The sequence below is a fragment of the Lichenostomus cassidix genome, chromosome W (assembly GCF_008360975.1).
Source record: "Lichenostomus cassidix isolate B80296 chromosome W, HeHo_3.0, whole genome shotgun sequence".
In the NCBI taxonomy this organism is placed as follows: Eukaryota; Metazoa; Chordata; class Aves; order Passeriformes; family Meliphagidae; genus Lichenostomus; species Lichenostomus cassidix.
The window spans coordinates 5,188,448-5,208,364 of NC_139510.1; the positions used below are offsets into that span (position 1 = coordinate 5,188,448).

Here is a 19,917-nt window from a genome sequence, read left to right on the forward strand (position 1 = left end):
CGGGTAACTTTGTATTCTCGGCTGTCGGCAGCGCGCGAGAGCTACTATTCTCCCCCCCCCCCGGCGGGGGGGGCTTCCCTGGCTGCGCCGCGGCCGAAGTTCCCCGCATATGAAAAACAGCACAGTAACTCACAGGTTTCTCTCTGCTCCATGCGGCTGTTATGTCCTATGCCGTGAGCCACGCAAGGTTTTGCTCCGTGGCATGTATTTGTAAGCAGGCTACGACTTTACTCCATGGTTTGCCAAGCTCTCTTTCAATTTTATCACAGTCCAAAAGTAAAACAGCTCCGTAATTCAACCACTCTCCTACACTGAATACTGTAATAGGATTTGTAAAAAATCCATAAGCTTGTCCTACCACCATCAGGCCAGCCAAATGTAACAGGCTACTTTTACTGAGTCCGTGCTTTTCTAAAAAGCATAACAATAAAAATTGGGCTACCTCTGATTCCATTATGGTCCAGCTGGTTTTCAGGGTCCTGGTCGACACCGTCTAAGCACTCTGTCGGAGCTCGCAATCGCCAGAGTTTGTGCAGTTCACCGAAGTGTAGCCCCCACGGTAGGCAGGTCCTATTCAGCCTGTGTCTCTGGATCTTCCCCGATTCGGGCGAAGATTTTGACACACCGTCGCTGCACGCTTCGGCACCTCTCCGTTCCCATCGCTCCCTGCTGTTGGCGTCCGTATCACGTCGGAGTCACCATTTAACATCGTGACGAGAGGGAAACTCACAGCAGTCTCAATATGAGATATAAAGTAAGCTCCATTTTATTTCACCAAACGAGAAACTTATATACTGTTACAGAAGTTACTATTCATAGTTACACACACACCTGCAGTCTGTTCTCACACATTCAGGGATCCTCCTGTTAACTCCCTTATTCTTTTCTCATAACACTTCTGACTCCCTAATCTTTCTCATGACATTCTTCCCACAGAACATTCTCAGGTAAACAAGCCACTGTAGCTTGTTGGAATTTTACTGAGGCCTGAGAATGCTGAAGCCCTGCTCAGGTTTATTCAGTTAGCATAAGTTTTGCTGGAAAACTGCGTTTTCCAACAGTATTGGTTTGAAAACAAACCAGTGGGAGATCACAAGTCAAGATTGAAAGTAAAAATAAGTGAAATAATACAAGGAAAAGCACTGACAAAGTCAAATACAACCTAACACCCTGTTAGGGTGGTAGTAGCAGTCCAACTGAAGTAGTCCAGTTGAAACGGTGATCCTGTGAAGGTCTGGTCTCCAGCTGAAGGTCCAGTGGTAGCTCTTGTCCTCTGGGAACCCAGTAGACAGGGCTAGCTCAGGCAGTTCCAAGGCCAGGTTATATCCAGGTGGGAACACCTGGCTCCTCCCTCCTGGGCAGAGCATCCCACAATGGGATAAGTCCATGAGTCACAGGGTGGGTCCCTGATGGCCCATTGTCTGTCATCCGGGGTGGGTCATTAGCAGCTGATAACAGCTAACGGATGGCCCATTGCCTGTCATCTGGGAGTGGGTCATTAGCAGGTGATAACAGCCAACGGCCCACATCTGGTGGTAATAGAATACTTAAATACATCTATATTGCAACCTAGGACATACTTTCATGACATACAAGACTTGTAAAGAATTACAAAATTACAAAAAGAAAAGGGGGAATTGAGAAACGAGTAGTCAAATAGAAAACCCAAATCTATTTGCACTTCAACCATTCTTGTTTCTTTGAGCTTTTGCCCCTTCCACCAGCACGGTGCCTGTCAGTTCTGGCCTTGTGGATTCCCTTAATCTTATCAAGATAAAAGGGGGCAAAAGGAATCCTATTGCCATTGAGCACAAGAAATCACTAATAATATTAATGACTTATGAGAAGTAATTTGTATAACCCCTCCTATCCTGAAGAATGTAATGAATATTCATGAATTTTACCTATAACATTGTGTCTTTGGGGTGCTGAGGTGTGTGTGTTTGGTGGAAACAATTCCCCACACATCCGGTGCACTGAATAAAGCAAATACCCACTTCTCTGACTTTGTCTCTGAAGTGTCTCTGAGCTTGATTGGGGCGAATCACTACTCTTGGTGTTTTTAGACATCTGTATATGCAGAGGTTTTAATAATTATTAGGGTTTTGTTAGAATTTTGGTGAGATGGCTGATTAGCCATAATGCATTATTGTGAATAATGACTTGTAAGCCTAAGAAAAATGTAAACAATATTACAATTAATATTTTAGTTACAGTAAATTCATTAGTTATTTTGCAGTCCAGTATGGTTTCTTTGTCTGGAATTGGCTTCTTTGCTTGCAGGAGTTCAGGATGTTTAATTCATTTCTCTAGTTGTATAGGTCGTAAACAGTCTTTTTTTGCTGCTTGAAGAGATTTCTTCTCTTGTTGCTCGAGCAGCTTTCTTTCGCAGTCAGTTACACCTAGCTTTTATCTAGTAAAAGTATACTTAAACATTTAAGGTTAATAGAGAAATGAAACCAATACAACTCAAGCAATAATAGACATGTTTTCTTGAGAATTGTTATTCCTTCTTTTGGCCTGTAGTTGCAAACACGTCGCTATTTTCACTGCTGTCACATAGGGGCAGTGTAGGGGGGGTTTGTGAGGAAATAGGGTTCTGCCCTGAGCAAAACCAAATTTGTTACAGTTTAAAATGTGGGAAATACTCATCGGGAACTGATTTTATGCTGGTGGACATTAGAATCAGTAGCCACCCAGGCTATGGGCCCTTGAGCATTTGTCAGCATCATTGGTACAATCCCAATTTGGGGTCGATTTTCAAAATGATTGCAATGTGTGGTCATTTGAATGTGTTTTAACCCAGTTTATTTTGATTTTCTGATTCTGAGCTTCTATTAATAGCTATTCTCAATCCTTTCTCTGCCAAACTGCTCTTCTTATTCACTTGCTAATTCAGTGAAACCATTGATACAACTACTGTGTAACTAGCTCACATAGCATGAGAGTTTACAAACACTTTCTTTGCTTTTCTCTTTACTGCTAGTAACAGCTTTTAATTCTCTCACTTGTGCACTTGCCAAAACTTTCCTTTTATTACTTGCTCTCCTGTTTCAATATTCAGAGCCACTGCTCTTTTATTTACTATTCATATGTTTGGCTGAAGCATCAGTAAACCATACACTTTTCATCTCAGAATTCGGGGTAAGCTAGGGGCATCTGCTTGCAAGTCTTTACTGGGTCTTGCTTTGTTTGGAACAAGGCTTAAACGTGGTGTTACTTTGTACGAGGGTCAGGACAGAAACTGGACAATACAGTCACTGGGTCCCGAAATGGTAAATTTGCATCAGCATGCTTGACTCTAGTGGCAAGCACTTGCAATTGTCAGATGTTTTGGAGATTTACTCTAATTTTTTTATTAGGTTTTATTTTGATATGTAAGGTGATGTAGTTGTGGTTAGTTGCACAAATTTCATTCATTTTTTAATAAATTATTTATTTAATTCATCATCTCACAAACTTATACGGGTTTTTTAGGACTGAAGTTTATAAAAACAACCATTTAGATCTTTTTAGTTAAACTTAAAACTAAACAACTCTGATCTTAGAGTTAAAATACATGTAGCAGTGTTTTTTTTCCTTTTTGCTTGTTGTAGAGAGAGATATTGAGGTGCAAATGAAGATACAGGAAAAACTGGTTTTTCAGCTTTTCTCTTTACCACGCAAGGGGCTTCTAATTGCTCTGTCTTTCTCTTGTCAGTGGTTCATTTGCATTGTAAAAACTCAGCTTTGACTGCTCTGGGAATAACCCTTGTGGGGCAAAGCATTTTAGATAATTTACCTTTAAACCAAACAGTAAACCAAAAATAAATCATGTATAACTTTGCAACTGCTAAAATCTAGCACAAAAAGAGCACAGGAGTTTTTAAGAGGATCTCACAGGTATATAGAAAGATATAGCATTCAACAGGCGTTTTTCACACGCATCCCTTCTACTCTCACTCTCATCTTACATTCACACCTTTATATATTATACTATACGGGCATCCCCAAAATACATGTCGACATGATTTAAATTATACATTCTCACACACACTACATACACACGCAAAAGATTTTAAAGCATATTGATAATATATGGAAAGAAATAAGCATACACCTAGGAATTAGAGGTTTGTGAAAGGTATGTAGAAATGTGTGAGAGAGAGAGAGAGAGAGAGAGAGAAAGAGAGGGGGAGGAAGAAAGAAAGAGAGGGGGGGAGAGAGGGGGTTGGAAGCTTGCTTAGGTTTTTTTTTCCTTTGAAGCGGAGAAGTTTGTTTTGCCGCTTCCCCCCCCACTGTTTGTACTAAAGAGATTTTTTTTCTCTTTTTTTTTTTTAGAGATAAGGGTTTTTATGCTTTTGTGAGGATTCAATTCAACATTTGAATCATTAATTTTCATTAGAGTTTTCCTTGAGTTTCATTATTTTCATTTTTAGGCGGTGTTATTAACTCTGGAATTTCTTTTATCATTTTTGTTTGCTAATTACATGCAACTCTTAGGTATAAAGCAAGTGCAAGAGAGATTATTTATTTGTTCTTACTTTAGGCCAGTTTCTGACTGGCAGGGAGTAACATCTGTGTTTTTGTAAGTTTTTTGGGTTTTTTTGCTAGTAATTGTTTGTTACATGACAAAGCGACGAGAGGGAACTCACGGCAGTCTCAATGTGAGATATAGAGTAAGCTCCATTTTATTTCACCAAACGAGAAACTTATATACTGTTATAGATGTTACTAATTATAGTTACACACGTATCTGCAGTTTGTTCTCACACATTCAGGGATCCTCCTGGTGACTCCCTTATTCTTTCTCATAACACTTTTGACTCCCTATTCTTTCCCATGACATTCTTCTCACAGCTCAGAAGGACAGCTGTGGTTCCCAGGTGTTAGTTTCTCATGACAGCTTGTTAGGATTTTTACTGAGGCCTGAGTATGCTGAGGCTTTGTTCAGGTTTATTTTAGTTAACACAAGTTTTGCTGGAAAACTGTGTTTTCCAACAGTTACACATTTTGCTTATAGACAGAGGGTCGATAGATTTTTTGCTGATTGCCTAGGCCTTTGACAATCGGCAGTTAATCTATTTAGTGACCAGCACTCTCTAAACCCAGTGTCATTTTGCAAGTTTATGATGGTTGATTTAGGTTTAATATAAAATGGTTTATTAGACGAAAAAGATAACAGAACAAAGAAGCTAGACACTTATATACTACACAATATAGAGAGCTACGCATAGCTATGTGGATTTTGTGCCTCCGTAAAATAAGGTATTAGCTCTTTGCTGTTAATTTCTTAAATCGTTGCCAGATATCCTGCCAACTACGCCATTTATGTGTTGCATGGGAAACAGAAGCCTTATGAATTTCTGCAGTTTGCCAGGCTTCTAGCAACAGAGTAGGGTAGCTAGTTCCCCAGGACTCGGTCCCGTTCGCAAGGATCTTTGATATTTGGCCGATTAGTCTAAAAATACCATTTATTAGACACAGAAAATAACAAACACAAACATAGAACCGATTGACATACATACACACATAATGAATGCATAATTGCAAAACTATAATAGCTAAAATGCAATTATGGGGTAAATGCTTGCTTGAACTATAATGCAAGTTAAGAAATACTTGCTCAAGTTATAAAATAGCTGAAATGCAAGTTAAGAAAGGTACCTATAAGTTAGCCGGAATAATACAATTTAGGAAGCCTATGATCTTACCAAACTCCAATTTTGGTGCTGGGATACATTAGAATCCTCCCTCAATCTTGCAAGAAGTTACCACAGAGCTTGCGTCCAAGCTCAGGGGAGAAGTTTCCCTCATGCTTCAGTATCCATGTAGAAAAGCTTCTACCTTTTCTGAGATTTCGTGAGCTTTTTATAGGATAAAAAAGTGTGGCTTTGTGGTCACTAAAAATTTTTCACATATTCTCTTCATCTCACCTTAGGCTTTCAGGCGCTACTACTAGATAGCCCGGATTAAGCTATCAACCTAATCTGAGCTATCCATCTCTGGCGACCGATCAGGGAGAGAGAGAAGGGGGGAGGGGAGAATCTTGCCACATATGGTTGTAGAATGTTGTCATAGAGAGAAGTGTCTGATGTATGATCCCGTAGAAAAAGAGGTGCGGGGCTGGGAGCACGGGCTGAGAGCCTGTGGGGAGGTGCAGAGCCAAGCTGGGGCTATGGGACAGCTGTGAGCTCAGCATTAGGTAGTCCCTGACCCTGCCACCACCAGGGGCAGGACAGCTGTGGCCTCCGGGCCTCCGTGTGGCTGCAGGACACCCTGGTCACTTGTGGTGCTGCTGGCCATGCCTGCTGGGAGAGCAGGAAGGGGGGCTGCGTTTGGACACTGCGGAAGGAATATCTGGAAAATGCAGATTGTACATGGAAAGACTAGGATTGTCTGTTAAGAATTTTGTTTGGGTCACTGGAATGATTTTGAAATGTGGGAGAACGAGCACCCCCAGGCAGTAGTGGGGGTGGTGAGAAAGAAGTCGTCAAATAGAAAACCCAAATCTATTTGCACTTAAACCATCCTTGTTTCTTTGAGCTTTTGCCCCCTTCCACCAGCACAGGTGCCTGTCCAGGGCTGAAGGCTGAACTCTAATTCAAATTCAAATTGTAGCTAACAGCTAAGAGAGGAGTGAATGTAGGTAACAGCTCTGGCCTGATGGCTTATCAGCTAAGATGTACAAGCATGCATTTGAAACCAGCACAGGAACTGCTGAATCATCCCATGAAGGACCTTCACCCTGGAGGGGGCTTTGGGTGTCTCCAAAGACCACCAGGACATACAGAGAATGTGTGGTGCACATGCTAATGATATTAATGACTTCTGAGAAATGATTTGCATAACCACTCCTATCCTGGGGAATGTAAGGAATATTCATGAATTTTACCTATAACACTGCCTTTGGGGGTACTGAGGTGTGTGAGTTTGGTGGAAACAATTCCCCCACACCCAGTGCATCGAATAAAGCAAATACCCACTTCTCTGACTTGGTCTCTGAAGTGTCTCTGGGCTTGATTGGGGCAAATCAGTGGGGGCTGGAGGAAGGGCAGAATAAGCCCCTGAATGAACTGGCTAGAAAGATAATGCAAATGTATGTAAGAAAGGATAAGGCAAAGACAAAGGTAATGCCAAAGGTATTACCGCCCCGAAGGAATAAACTGCGGGGCCCTCAAGACAGAGGAGACAGGGTCAGCCACCAGGATGTGGCAAAGGCATTCCCCCCTCGGCAGGGGAGAGCCAACCGGGGCAGAGGGGACACTGGAAGCGGGAATGTCTGCAGAAACAACTGGATCCTCAGGAGAAGGAAGTCCAGAAGATAATGGAGATGGATTGTTAGGGACGTCAGGGGCTCCCATTATACCAGAGACCCACCCCACGGGAGCCCTTGAGAAATTTTAAAGTGGGTTCGGATCGGGACGAGGTGTGTTTCCTAGTAGACACAGGAGCCTCTCGTTCCATTTTGAATTTTATCCCCAAAGGGGGGCAGTTGTCAAAAAGATCTTTAATTATGCAAGGGTTGAGTAGAAAGGAAGAGTGAGTGTGTTTTATTAGTTGATGTGGCGGATAAGTTTGAAATGTGTGAATTTCCATTTGTTCCTAATTGTGATTGTAATTTACTGGGAAGATATCTGCTGGCTAAAGTGGGAATGCACATTAGTATTGTGAAAAATAATACAGAAGCTAACACTGTGGTATCTTTGTGAAAAATGCCTGAGAAAGCTCATACTGACATAAACCCAGAAGCATGGGCAGCCTCAGAAAAAAAAAAAGAAAAAAAAAAAGGGTATAATAATTAATAATGAAAGAAATAGATATATGAATAAATAATTGGCTAGCCTCTATTTAAAGTAATTATAATAGTGATTTGGGTATTAGTGCCTGGTGAAAATATGAGTGCATAGTGAATTCCAAAGTCTTTGGTGTATACAAGAATTTAGGTTCTGTATATTTTGGAGTTAGTCTCCTACTTGGGTTAAAATGCAATTTCAAGTTATTTTGGAATTAAAGTCTCCTGCCTGGGTTACGCTGAGTGGTTGGTTTTATTTTATGAGCAGAGTTTTACTCAGGTGCTTATGAATTATTTTCAGAATGCCTGTGTACCTGTGTGTGTGTTAGTTTGTGTGAGTGTCGGGACATAAAATAATTGGCCCTGAAATAAAGTAACTCACTGAAAGAGTGTTAAAACAACTTTGGAGTGTCTGTTCGATTTTAGTATGTGCCAATTAAGTATTGTTTTGGACGGGTTTTTTTTGTTTGTGTGCTTGCTTGGCCTAACCGTTTCAAGCAGGCAGGGGGACAGCTTTAGAAATGCAAATTAACTGCTAAGAAGAAGAAATTTAGTAGAACTGCTGAAGGGAAGGTGTGTCTTCAGAGACCAAGTCAGAGAAGTGGGTATTTGCTTTATTAGGTACACCGGATGTGTGGGGAATTGTTTCCACCAAACACACATACCAGTACCCCCAAAGACACAGTGTTATAGGTAAAATTCATGAATATTAATTACATTCTTCAGGATAGGAGTGGTTATACAAATCATTTCTCGGAAGTCATTAATATCATTAGCACGTGCACCACGCATGCTCCGTATGTCCTGGTGGTCTTTGGATACCCCCAAAGCCCCCTCCAAGGTGAAGGTCCTTCATGGAATGATTCAACAGTTTCTGTGCTGGTTTCAAATGCATGCTTAGCTGATAAGCCATCAGGCCAGAGCTGTTACCTACAATTTGAATTTGAATTAAGAGTTCAGCCTTCAGCCCTGGAAGCTACAGACAGGCGCCTGTGCTGGTGGAAGGGGGGCAAAAGCTCAGAGAATCTTTCTCAGTGGCAACAACTTGTTATCACAGAAAGAGACCTGTTTATACAGCTAATTATTTCATCCATTCAGGTTTATAATTAACATATAGGAGTGATGCAAAATTGAGCTGCTTGACTACTGCCAAACTTGTGAACTCTCTTCACACAGAAACTGGAAGAATACACCTTGTGCTGTTGAATGCACAGAGTATGGTGGCCTTTTTCTAACAGCTCCAAAGTAATGTTGATTATTGTGCCCAGCCCAGAAAACACTCAGGGAAGATCAGTGAAGTAGTTTAATTATCCTGCCTCCCAATAAGATCATGAAAGGTAATCTAACATGTTTGAGAAGTTGGCACCAATGTCAGTAATTGCCAGCTGGGTAACCTTTCAGAGAGTATATTCTGGCAATACGCTTCAAAAAAGTGATTCAACAGAGCCCACTGTCTATACCCTGACACCTCATGTAAACTAAATGTGTCACTGTTGAGACGGACACAACATTCACATACAGACACACACCAATTGTGATAGATAGGGATTGATTCGCTAAATCGCAACAGGAAAAGAGGGCCCCCACAGGCCAAAGACCTCCTGCTGGCATAAGCAGAACTTAAGCATCCTGTTTACATAAGGCTTATGCAAAACTTGCACAATCTAAAGTAACCGGCAAGGTTTAGGGGGAAGGGCAGGCTGCGAACGTGTGAGGCAGACTACGAGCCTTCGGAAGGCAGCGGCGGACCCCCTAGCAACAGCAACAGACTACGCAGACACAGCCTTATCTCCAGTGAATGACACGTAACCCGGAAAAAGAGACTGCATAAAACCCCGGCACACACAAACCTCTGTGCGGTGTGTCATAGGCAGAGTGAGGGAGCCTGCCTAGCCCGCCCAGTGCTGCTTTGAACTGTATCCACTGGCTTGTATAAATTACAAATTACTGAATTGGAATTGTCTCTGATTGATTTATTGAGACCCAATTTATCACAACATGGTGCTGTGACTCGGATCAGGGTCCCTCGCTGGAGACCCCTCACTGGGAGGCGCCCTGTTGTTTCAACGGCCCTGCGGGGGTACTTCTCCAACACCCTGACCGACAAACCTAAATCTGGATACTGGTCAAAGGAAAACCCAATAATTTTTGTGCACGAAGCTCCGGACAAAGACGCAGGACACGTGAGTATGTGTTCAGATTAAGAGAACACAGGGTATCCGTTCGGTTGGGGTGGTTATCCCAGAGTGTGGTGTGTGAGACGCCAAAGGCTTGGCGAAGTGATTGTGGACTCCCTTGTAGTGCGGTTCCCACATCCCGTGAGGGACTGGGCCACGACCGGGAGGATGCGAGTGTGTGTGTGACTGAAGGCACTCTGGAAGATGGGTCAGAGGAAAAGCAAGCCCTCTGAATCCATGGGGGGGGGAGCCCCAGACAAAACTCCTGGATATCCCGCCTGATAGTCCCTTAGGGGTTTTGATTAAATATTGGGCGGATGACCCCCGAACGAGGGGTAAGAGTAAAAGTAAAATGATAAATTATTGCATGGTAGTTTGGGGAGGAAAACAGATACGGACCGACCCTTTGTATTGGCCAGTATTTGGGTCGTTTGAGGATTTTATGCGTCAAGCTTTAAATTTGTATGTAAATTCCAAACAACCTTTTAATCAGGAAGAAAGTGATTATGCTGCCCTTTGGATTACCCCGATATGAGGGGCAGGACTTTTTGTGTTAAAACGAAAAGATCCTAAGAAAAGGAATTCAGAGGAAATGCCCCCTCCATATGTACCTCCAGCACCAACTCCGGCGCCGCCTCAGAATGCACCAATAGCCCCGTTATTACCCCAAGATGACACTAATCAGTCGTCTGAGGATGAGGAGCCTGCCCAATCCAATAGACGCATTACATGTAGTAGGGCATGAAATGGTTTATATCCACTTAGAGAGGTCGGCATGGGTATGGTAAATCAACCGGGAGGAGGTCAGGCACCTGGCATAGGGTACATAGCAGTTCCTTTAAATTCAGGGGATGTTAGGGAATTTAAGAAAGAGATGGGACACCTTTTAGAAGATCCTCTGGGGGTCGCTGAAAGGGTAGACCAATTTCTGGGTCCCAACATATATACTTGGGACGAAATTCAGTCAATCCTGGGCATCCTCTTTACGGCAGAGGAGAGGCGGATGATCAGAGCTGCCGGCATGAGGATTTGGGAAAACAATCATCCCCAGGGTCCGATAGGGGGTATGAAATGGCCACTCCAACGGCCCAATTGGAACAACCAGGACCCTAACGATAGGGCCCATATGCAGGATTTAAGAACTATTATTGTCCAAGGCATTAAAGAGGCCGTCCCTAGGGGACAGAACATGACCAAGGCCTTTAATGAACAGCAAAAGAAAGATGAAGATCCCACTGAGTGGTTTGAACGATTACAGAAAAATTTGCAACTTTATTCTGGTATAGATCCAGATTCTCCCGTGGGACAAACCTTATTGAAAACTCAGTTTGTGGCCAAGGCATGGGTAGATATTAGGAAAAAGCCTGAAAAGTTAGATGATTGGCAAAATCGGGGGTTGGATGAGTTGTTGAGAGAAGCTCAGAAAGTGTATGTGAGGAGACATGAGGAAAGTCATCGAAAGCAAGTAAAAATGATGGTGGCGGCTGTTAGGGGTGGACAAGAAAAACCGGTCCGGCCACCTCGGAGCCCACAGCCTGAGCGGCAACCTTTTAAGGCGTCTCGGGACAAGGAGGCACAAAGGAGAAGTGAAGTTGTATGTTACTACTGTCAGAAAAAAGGGCACATGAAGAAAGATTGCCGCCAAAGGCTGGCGGACCTAAAAATGTTTGCGGAAGATTAGGGGTGTCAGGGGCTCTATTTGCTGGGGTCAAGGAAACCATCGGAGCCTCTGGTAAAGCTTAGAGTAGGACCTCAGCGACAAGAGTTTGAGTTTTTAGTGGATTCAGGAGCAGAACGCTCTACTATTCAGAAATTGCCTAAAGGGTGTAAAATATCCCGGGACACTGTCCAGGTGGTGGGAGCAAAGAGGGAACCCTTTGGGGTCCCCGTAATAAAAGAAGTCTTGTTTGAAACAAATTCTAAATTGGGAGTGGGATCATTGTTACTAGTCCCTGAAGCAGAATTTAATTTATTGGGAAGAGATTTAATGATAGAACTGGGGATTGGGTTGGAAGTTAAACAACATAAATTAAACATTAAGCTTTACTCTCTAAATGTTCAAGATGAAAAGCAGATTGATCCGAATGTATGGTATACTCCAGATTCTGTAGGAAAATTGAACATAGAACCCTTTACAGTAACCCTAACCAATCCGGGAAGTCCAGTAAGAGTAAAACAATATCCCTTGTCCGAAGAAAGACGAAGGGGGCTACAGTCGGAAATTAAGAGGCTAATAGAACAAGGCATATTAGAACCATGCATGTCTCCTTTCAACACACCAGTTTTACCAGTAAAAAAGCCAGATGGCAGTTACCGATTAGTGCATGACCTAAGGGAGATAAATAAAAGAACTGTTGAATGGTTTCCTGTTGTGGCCAACCCATATACTATCCTAAGTCAATTAGGTCCTTATGATGTCTGGTACAGTGTGATAGACCTAAAAGATGCATTCTGGGCTTGTCCATTGGATGAAGGTAGTAGAGATTATTTTGCATTCGAATGGGAGGATCCGGATAGTCATATCAAGCAACAGTTGAGATGGACAGTCCTCCCCCAGGGATTCACTGAATCACCCAACCTATTTGGACAGGCCTTGTGCCAAATCCTACGAAACTACCACACTGGCCCGGGAGTCAAATTAATTCAATATGTGGATGATTTGCTGATAGCAGGGGAACAAGAAGAGTTGGTAAGACAAGAGAGTATTAAACTATTAAACTTTTTGGGGGCACAGGGACTTAAAGTCTCTAAAACCAAATTACAATTTACAGAACAAGAGGTAAAATATTTGGGGCACCGACTAACAGGAGGGGCAAAGAAATTGGACCCTAGCCGGGTTCAGGGAATTTTGGCAATGCCACCCCCCAAGACGAAACGACAAATTCAACAATTACTGGGATTATTTGGCTACTGTAGACAATGGATAGAGAATTACAGCCAAAAGGTCAAATTCCTATATGAAAAATTGGCCCATGACGGACTCCTTAAATGGTCTCCGGCGGATGAGGAAAGATTTCAGGCTCTGAAAAAAGAATTGGTCAATGCACCTGTCCTAGGTTGCAATATAGATGTAGTTAAGTATTCTATTACCACCAGCTGTGGGCCGTTAGCTGCTATCACCTGCTAATGACTCACTCCGGATGACAGGCAATGGGCCATCCGTTAGCTGTTATCAGCTGCTAACGACCCACCCCGCATGACAGGCAATGGGCCATCAGGGACCCACCGTGTGACTCATGGACTTATCTCATCCCATTGTGGGATGCTCTGCCCAGGAGGGAGGAACCAGGTGTTCCCACGTGGATATAACCTGGCCTTGGAACTGCCTGAGTAGCCCTGTCTACTGGGTTCCCAGAGGACCAGAGCTACTACTGGATCTTCAGCTGGAGACTAGACCTTCACAGGATCACCGCTTCAACTGGACTACTTCAGTTGGACGGCTAATACCATCCTAACAGGGTGTTAGGTTGTATCTGACTTTGTCAGTGCTTTCCCTTGTATTATTTCACTTATTTTTAATTTCAATCTTGACTTGTGATCTCCCACTGGTTTGTTTTCAAACCAACACATATTTTGGCGCCCAACGTGGGGCACGACCAGGGGAAACTCAGAAATCCTATCACCATGATGCTCAGCTTATCTATATGGGTGCTTTATCTCGCTCTTTATATCTTTCCTCAAATGGGAAACTATCTGCCCGGCGTATTGCTCTTGTTACGATCAGGGCATGGCATGAGAATTGCTCTATTGGTTTATTATGCCTATTGCATGGTAACCTGTGAGGCAATGAATGCCACTCGTTACATATACTCAGTTTTGTCTGCCTGGCCTAATCTGAGCCACTATGTCTGGGACCTCCTCAGCAATCGCACCCACCCTCTGGGGTTAAGAGGAGAGAGCGGTTTCTTCCAGCCTTTCAGGTCAGGCACAGCCGTTTTTGAGGATATTGAGTTCTCTCTGGATGCTAGGGATGGCATAATCTTTTTGTTAGTTCTGTTTTCCTTTTTCTCTGCGACCAGCACCGTGTACCTCATGCTGAAGATCAGAACAATATTTTGTCTTCTTGAGGAGGAGAAACAAAGCAAATCAGAACAGCCGAAGCCCGTAGCAGTTGCCCCCGTCCAGAAAAAGAAATCAAAGAGCAAATCAGTCCGCATAGCGACTGATGGGGATGCGGCAGGACCATCTCACCAAGCAGAAGAGACAGAGCTGGAGATCATCACTCGCTCTCTATCCCTGGGGGAGCTGCGGGACCTACGGAGGGAATTCACCCGGCAGGCGAACGAGTCCATCCTGACCTGGCTGCTCCGTATCTGGGACGCCGCAGCTAACGACACCATTCTGGATGGAAGTGAGGCCAGGCAACTGGGATCCCTGTCCCAGGATGTGGTTATTGACCAGGGGATTGGGAGAACCCAGGAAACTCTCAGCCTCTGGCGGCGATTGCTGGCGAGTGTACGGGACAGATACCTCTGCAAAGAAGACCTCCAGATGCACCAGAGAAAATGGAACACAATAGAACAAGGTATCCGATGCCTGAGGGAATTGGCCGTACTAGAGATCATTTTCTCGGACAACGAGAGATTCCCCAAGAGCCCAGATAATGTCCAGTGCACTTCACAAATGTGGCTAAGAGTCGCGCGGCTCGGACCAGAGATATACTCTCGTTACCTGGCAACACTGCAGTGGAGGGAAGGCGAAGACCAGGTGGGCGTGTTAGCAAACAAACTGAGAATCTACGAGGACACTGTCACCGCTCCACTACGTACCCAGGTCTCATCAGTGGAAACAAACCTGGCCGAGCAAGTCCGGAGCTTGATTGAAGAGAATCAGAAACTAAGGAAAGAGCTCACAGAAAGATTTTTCCATGCCACACCGAAACCAACCAGAGTCTCTGCCATCAGGAGCAGACGTCCCCCAGCCAGGGAAAGAAGACAAACTCCACGACGTGACCTCTGGTTTTTCCTGCAGGAGCATGGGGAAGACATGAGAAAGTGGGATAGGAAACCCACCTCCTCCTTAGCAGCCCGGGTACGTGAATTAAAAAAAAGAAACATCCACTTCAGGAGGCTCATCTAGGTACAACACTGCCCCAGTCTCTTGTGGACAGAACCCCCGACAGAATGGAAGTGATAATATGACTGATCCTCTTGAAGGAACCTCAGGAACACATTTACAGGAGAAGAACATCGTGCACCAAAAACAGGATTAGAGGAGCCCTGCCTCTAGCCAGGTAGAGGAAAGGGATAATCGGATCTATTGGACTGTGTGGATCCGATGGCCTGGCACGTCTGACCCACAAAGATACACGGCTTTGGTTGACACCGGCGCTCAGTGCACCCTGATGCCATCCAGGTATGTGGGGACCGAATCCATTTCCATTTCTGGGGTGACAGGAGGATCCCAGCAGCTGACTGTATTGGAAGCTGAAGTGAGTTTAACTGGGAACGAGTGGCAGAAACACCCCATTGTGACTGGTCCAGATGCCCCGTGCATCCTCGGCATAGATTATCTCAGGAGTGGATATTTCAAAGACCCAAAGGGACATCGCTGGGCTTTTGGGATAGCAGCCGTAGAGACGGAAGACATAAGACAACTGAATACCCTGCCCGGTCTCTCAGATAACCCGTCTGCTGTAGGACTACTGAGAATTGAAGAACAGCGAGTACCAATTGCTACAGCAACAGTGCACCGCCGGCAATACCGCACTGACAGAGACTCTGTGGCCCCCATCCATAAGATGATTCGGGAACTGGAGAGCCAAGGGGTGGTCAGCAAGGCTCACTCACCCTTTAACAGCCCCATATGGCCAGTGCGTAAGTCCAGTGAAGAATGGAGACTGACAGTGGATTACCGTGGCCTGAATGAAGTCACACCACCACTGAGTGCTGCTGTACCGGACATGTTGGAACTTCAGTACGAGCTGGAATCCAAGGCAGCAAAGTGGTATGCGACCATCGATATTGCCAATGCCTTTTTCTCCATTCCTCTGGCAGCAGAGTGCAGGCCTCAGTTTGCTTTCACCTGGAGAGGTGTGCAGTACACGTGTAACCGACTGCCCCAGGGGTGGAAGCACAGTCCCACCATCTGCCATGGACTGATCCAGGCTGCACTGGAAAAGGGTGAGGCTCCAGAACATCTGCAGTATATTGATGACATCATTGTGTGGGGGGACACAGCAACGGAAGTATTTGGGAAAGGAGAGAAAATCATCACAATTCTCCTGGAAGCCGGTTTTGCCATCAAGAAGAGTAAAGTCAAGGGACCTGCCCGAGAGATCCAGTTCCTGGGAGTAAAGTGGCAAGACGGACGGCGTCAGATTCCTTCTGAGGTCATCAATAAGATCATCGCGATGTCTCCACCAACCAACAAGAAGGAGACGCAAGCTTTCCTAGGTGCCATAGGCTTTTGGAGAATGCAGATCCCTGAGTACAGCCAGATTGTGAGTCCTCTCTACCTCATAACCCGCAAGAAGAACGATTTCCACTGGGGCCCTGAACAGCAGCAAGCCTTCACCCAGATCAAACAGGAGATCGCTCATGCGGTAGCCCTTGGCCCAGTCAGGACAGGACCAGAGGTAAAGAATGTGCTGTACTCTGCAGCCGGGAGCCATGGTCTGTCCTGGAGCCTTTGGCAGAAGGTGCCTGGCGAGACCCGAGGTCGACCACTGGGATTCTGGAGTCGAAGTTACAGAGGGTCTGAAGTCAACTACACTCCCACCGAGAAAGAAATCTTGGCAGCTTACGAAGGAGTCCAAGCCGCCTCAGAGGTGATCGGCACAGAAACACACCTTCTCCTTGCACCCCGACTGCCAGTGCTGGGGTGGATGTTCAAGGGAAGGGTTCCCTCTACCCACCATGCCACTGATGCCACGTGGAGCAAATGGATTGCCCTCATCACACAGCGCGCCCGTATTGGAAACCCAAATTGCCCTGGGATTCTGGAAATTATAACAAACTGGCCTGAAGGTGAGACTTTTAAATTATCTTCAGAAGAAGCAGAGGAGCAAGTAGCACGTGCCGAGGAAGCACCCCCGTATAATGAACTGCCAGAGAGTGAAAGACGCTATGCCCTCTTCACCGATGGTTCCTGCCGAATTGTAGGCGCAGATCGGAAATGGAAAGCTGCGGTATGGAGCCCCACACGACAAGCTGTACAGGCTACTGAGGGACAAGGTGGATCGAGCCAGGTCGCGGAGCTTAAAGCCATCCAACTGGCTTTGGATATTGCCGAACGAGAGAAATGGCCAAGGCTTTATCTCTACACCGACTCTTGGATGGTAGCCAATGCACTGTGGGGATGGTTAGATCGCTGGAGAAAGGCTAACTGGCAGCGCAGAGGAAAACCCATCTGGGCTGCTGAGATTTGGCAGGACATCGCCGCCCGGGCAGAAAAGCTGACTGTGAAAGTTCGACACGTGGATGCACATATACCTAAGAGTCGGGCTAATGAAGAGCATCGTAACAACGAGCAGGTGGACCGAGCTGCCAAGGTGAAAGTGTCACAGGTGGATCTGGACTGGCAGCACAAAGGAGACTTATTTCTAGCTCGTTGGGCCCATGATGCCTCTGGTCATCAAGGGAGAGATGCGACATACAGGTGGGCTCGTGACCGAGGGGTGGACTTGACCATGGACAACATCTCACAGGTCATCCACAGCTGTGAGACTTGTGCTGCAATCAAACAGGCCAAGCGGGTGAAGCCTCTGTGGTATGGTGGACGATGGTCAAAGTACAGGTATGGGGAAGTATGGCAAGTTGACTACATCACACTTCCCCAAACCCGCCAAGGAAAGCGCTACGTGTTGACCATGGTGGAAGCAACCACAGGATGGTTAGAGACCTACCCTGTGCCTCATGCTACTGCCCAGAACACCATCTTGGGTCTGGAAAAGCAAGTCCTGTGGAGACATGGTACCCCTGAGAGAATCGAGTCTGACAATGGAACCCATTTCAAGAATGGCCTCATAAGCACCTGGGCTAGAGAACACGGAATTGAATGGATATACCACATCCCCTATCATGCACCAGCTGCTGGGAAAGTTGAACGGTGCAACGGAATACTTAAGACAACTTTGAAGGCACTTGGTGGGGGAACCTTCAAAAACTGGGAACTGAACTTAGCAAAGGCCACCTGGATGGTTAACACAAGGGGTTCTATCAATCGAGCCGGTCCTGCCGAGTCCGAACCTTTGCACACAGTGGATGGAGATAAAGTCCCTGTGGTACACGTAAGAGGTTTCTTAGGAAAGACTGTTTGGATTAGTCCCACCTCAGGCAAAGGCAAACCCATCCGTGGAGTGGTTTTTGCCCAAGGACCTGGTTATACTTGGTGGGTGATGAAGGCAGATGGGGAAACCTGTTGTGTACCACAAGGAGACCTTATCTTGAGTGAGAACTCTGTAGATGGTAATAGAATAAGGGGTGGATAATGTCCTAGGTTGCAATATAGATGTAGTTAAGTATTCTATTACCACCAGCTGTGGGCCGTTAGCTGCTATCACCTGCTAATGACCCACTCCGGATGACAGGCAATGGGCCATCCGTTAGCTGTTACCAGCTGCTAATGACCCACCCCGCATGACAGGCAATGGGCCATCAGGGACCCACTGTGTGACTCATGGACTTATCTCATCCCATTGTGAGATGCTCTGCCGAGGAGGGAGGAGCCAGGTGTTCCCACCTGGATATAACCTGGCCTTGGAACTGCCTGAGCTAGCCCTGTCTACTGGGTTCCCAGAGGACCAGAGCTACTACTGGATCTTCAGCTGGAGACTAGACCTTCACAGGATCACCGTTTCAACTGGACTACTTCAGTTGGACTGCTACTACCACCCTAACAGGGTGTTAGGTTGTATCTGACTTTGTCAGTGCTTTCCCTTGTATTATTTCACTTATTTTTACTTTCAATCTTGACTTGTGATCTCCCACTGGTTTGTTTTCAAACCAACACAGCACCCGTGTTAAGCTTGCCTGATATCCACAAGCCCTTCCATTTATTTCTGAATACCAAGGAGGGGACTGCATTTGGTATTTTAGCTCAGGACTGGGCCAGTAGTAAAAAGCCTGTGGCCTATTTATCTAAATTATTAGACCCCATTAGTAAGGGATGGCCTACTTGTCTTCAAGTAGTAGCCGCAGCGTCACTAATGGTAGAGGAAGCCCTCAAAATAACCTTTGGAGGAGAACTGCGAGTTGTCTCCCCTCATGATATCCGGGGTATTTTATCCCAAAAGGCAGATAAATGGATCACAGACGCCAGATTGCTAAAATACGAAGGAATTCTGGTTGCGTTTCCTAAATTAACTTTAGAAACCACCTCGATACAAAATCCGGCCCAATTTTTGTATGGGGTACCCGATGACAATGTGCTATTGCATGATTGTCTCCAAACCATAGAAGAACAAACAAAGATTAGGCCTGACCTAGAAGAGGAGGAATTAGAAGACGGTATTAAATTATTTGTAGACGGGTCCTCACGGGTAATAGAGGGCAAACGTGAGTCCGGCTATGCCATCATTGATGGACAAACTATGGAAGTACTCCAATCAGGTCCCCTAAACCCAAGCTGGTCAGCTCAGGCATGTGAACTTTATGCTGTATTACGAGCCTTGCAAATAATTGGAAAAGACATGGGAACCATCTACACTGACTCCAAATATGCATTTGGAGTGGTACATACATTTGGAAAAATTTGGGAAGAAAGGGGCCTAATAACCTCCCAGGGTAAGGGACTAATGCATGAGAGGCTCATTAAAGAAATCTTAAAAGCACTTCGGCAACCGACTAAACTGGCTGTAGTACATGTCAAAGGGCACCAAAAAGGATTAAGCTTAACTACAAGAGGAAATAACCTAGCAGACGAAGAAGCGAAATGAGCCGCTTTGCTTACCCTCCACAAAAAACACCCACAAGAGACATGTACAACATGTAAAGATGATTTAGAGAAATTCCCCTGTTTTGCTTG

At 45.2% G+C, this 19,917-nt stretch overlaps 1 long non-coding RNA gene and 1 pseudogene across 1 annotated transcript in view; one reads left to right on the forward strand and one right to left on the reverse strand.

Moving 5' to 3' along the window:
• LOC146425355 (uncharacterized) overlaps window positions 1–19,917 on the reverse strand; it is a 569,707-nt gene that overhangs the window by 490,381 nt on the left and 59,409 nt on the right. The gene's annotated exons all lie outside the window — the stretch shown is intronic.
• Window positions 11,078–12,102, forward strand: LOC146425373 (uncharacterized; annotated as a pseudogene).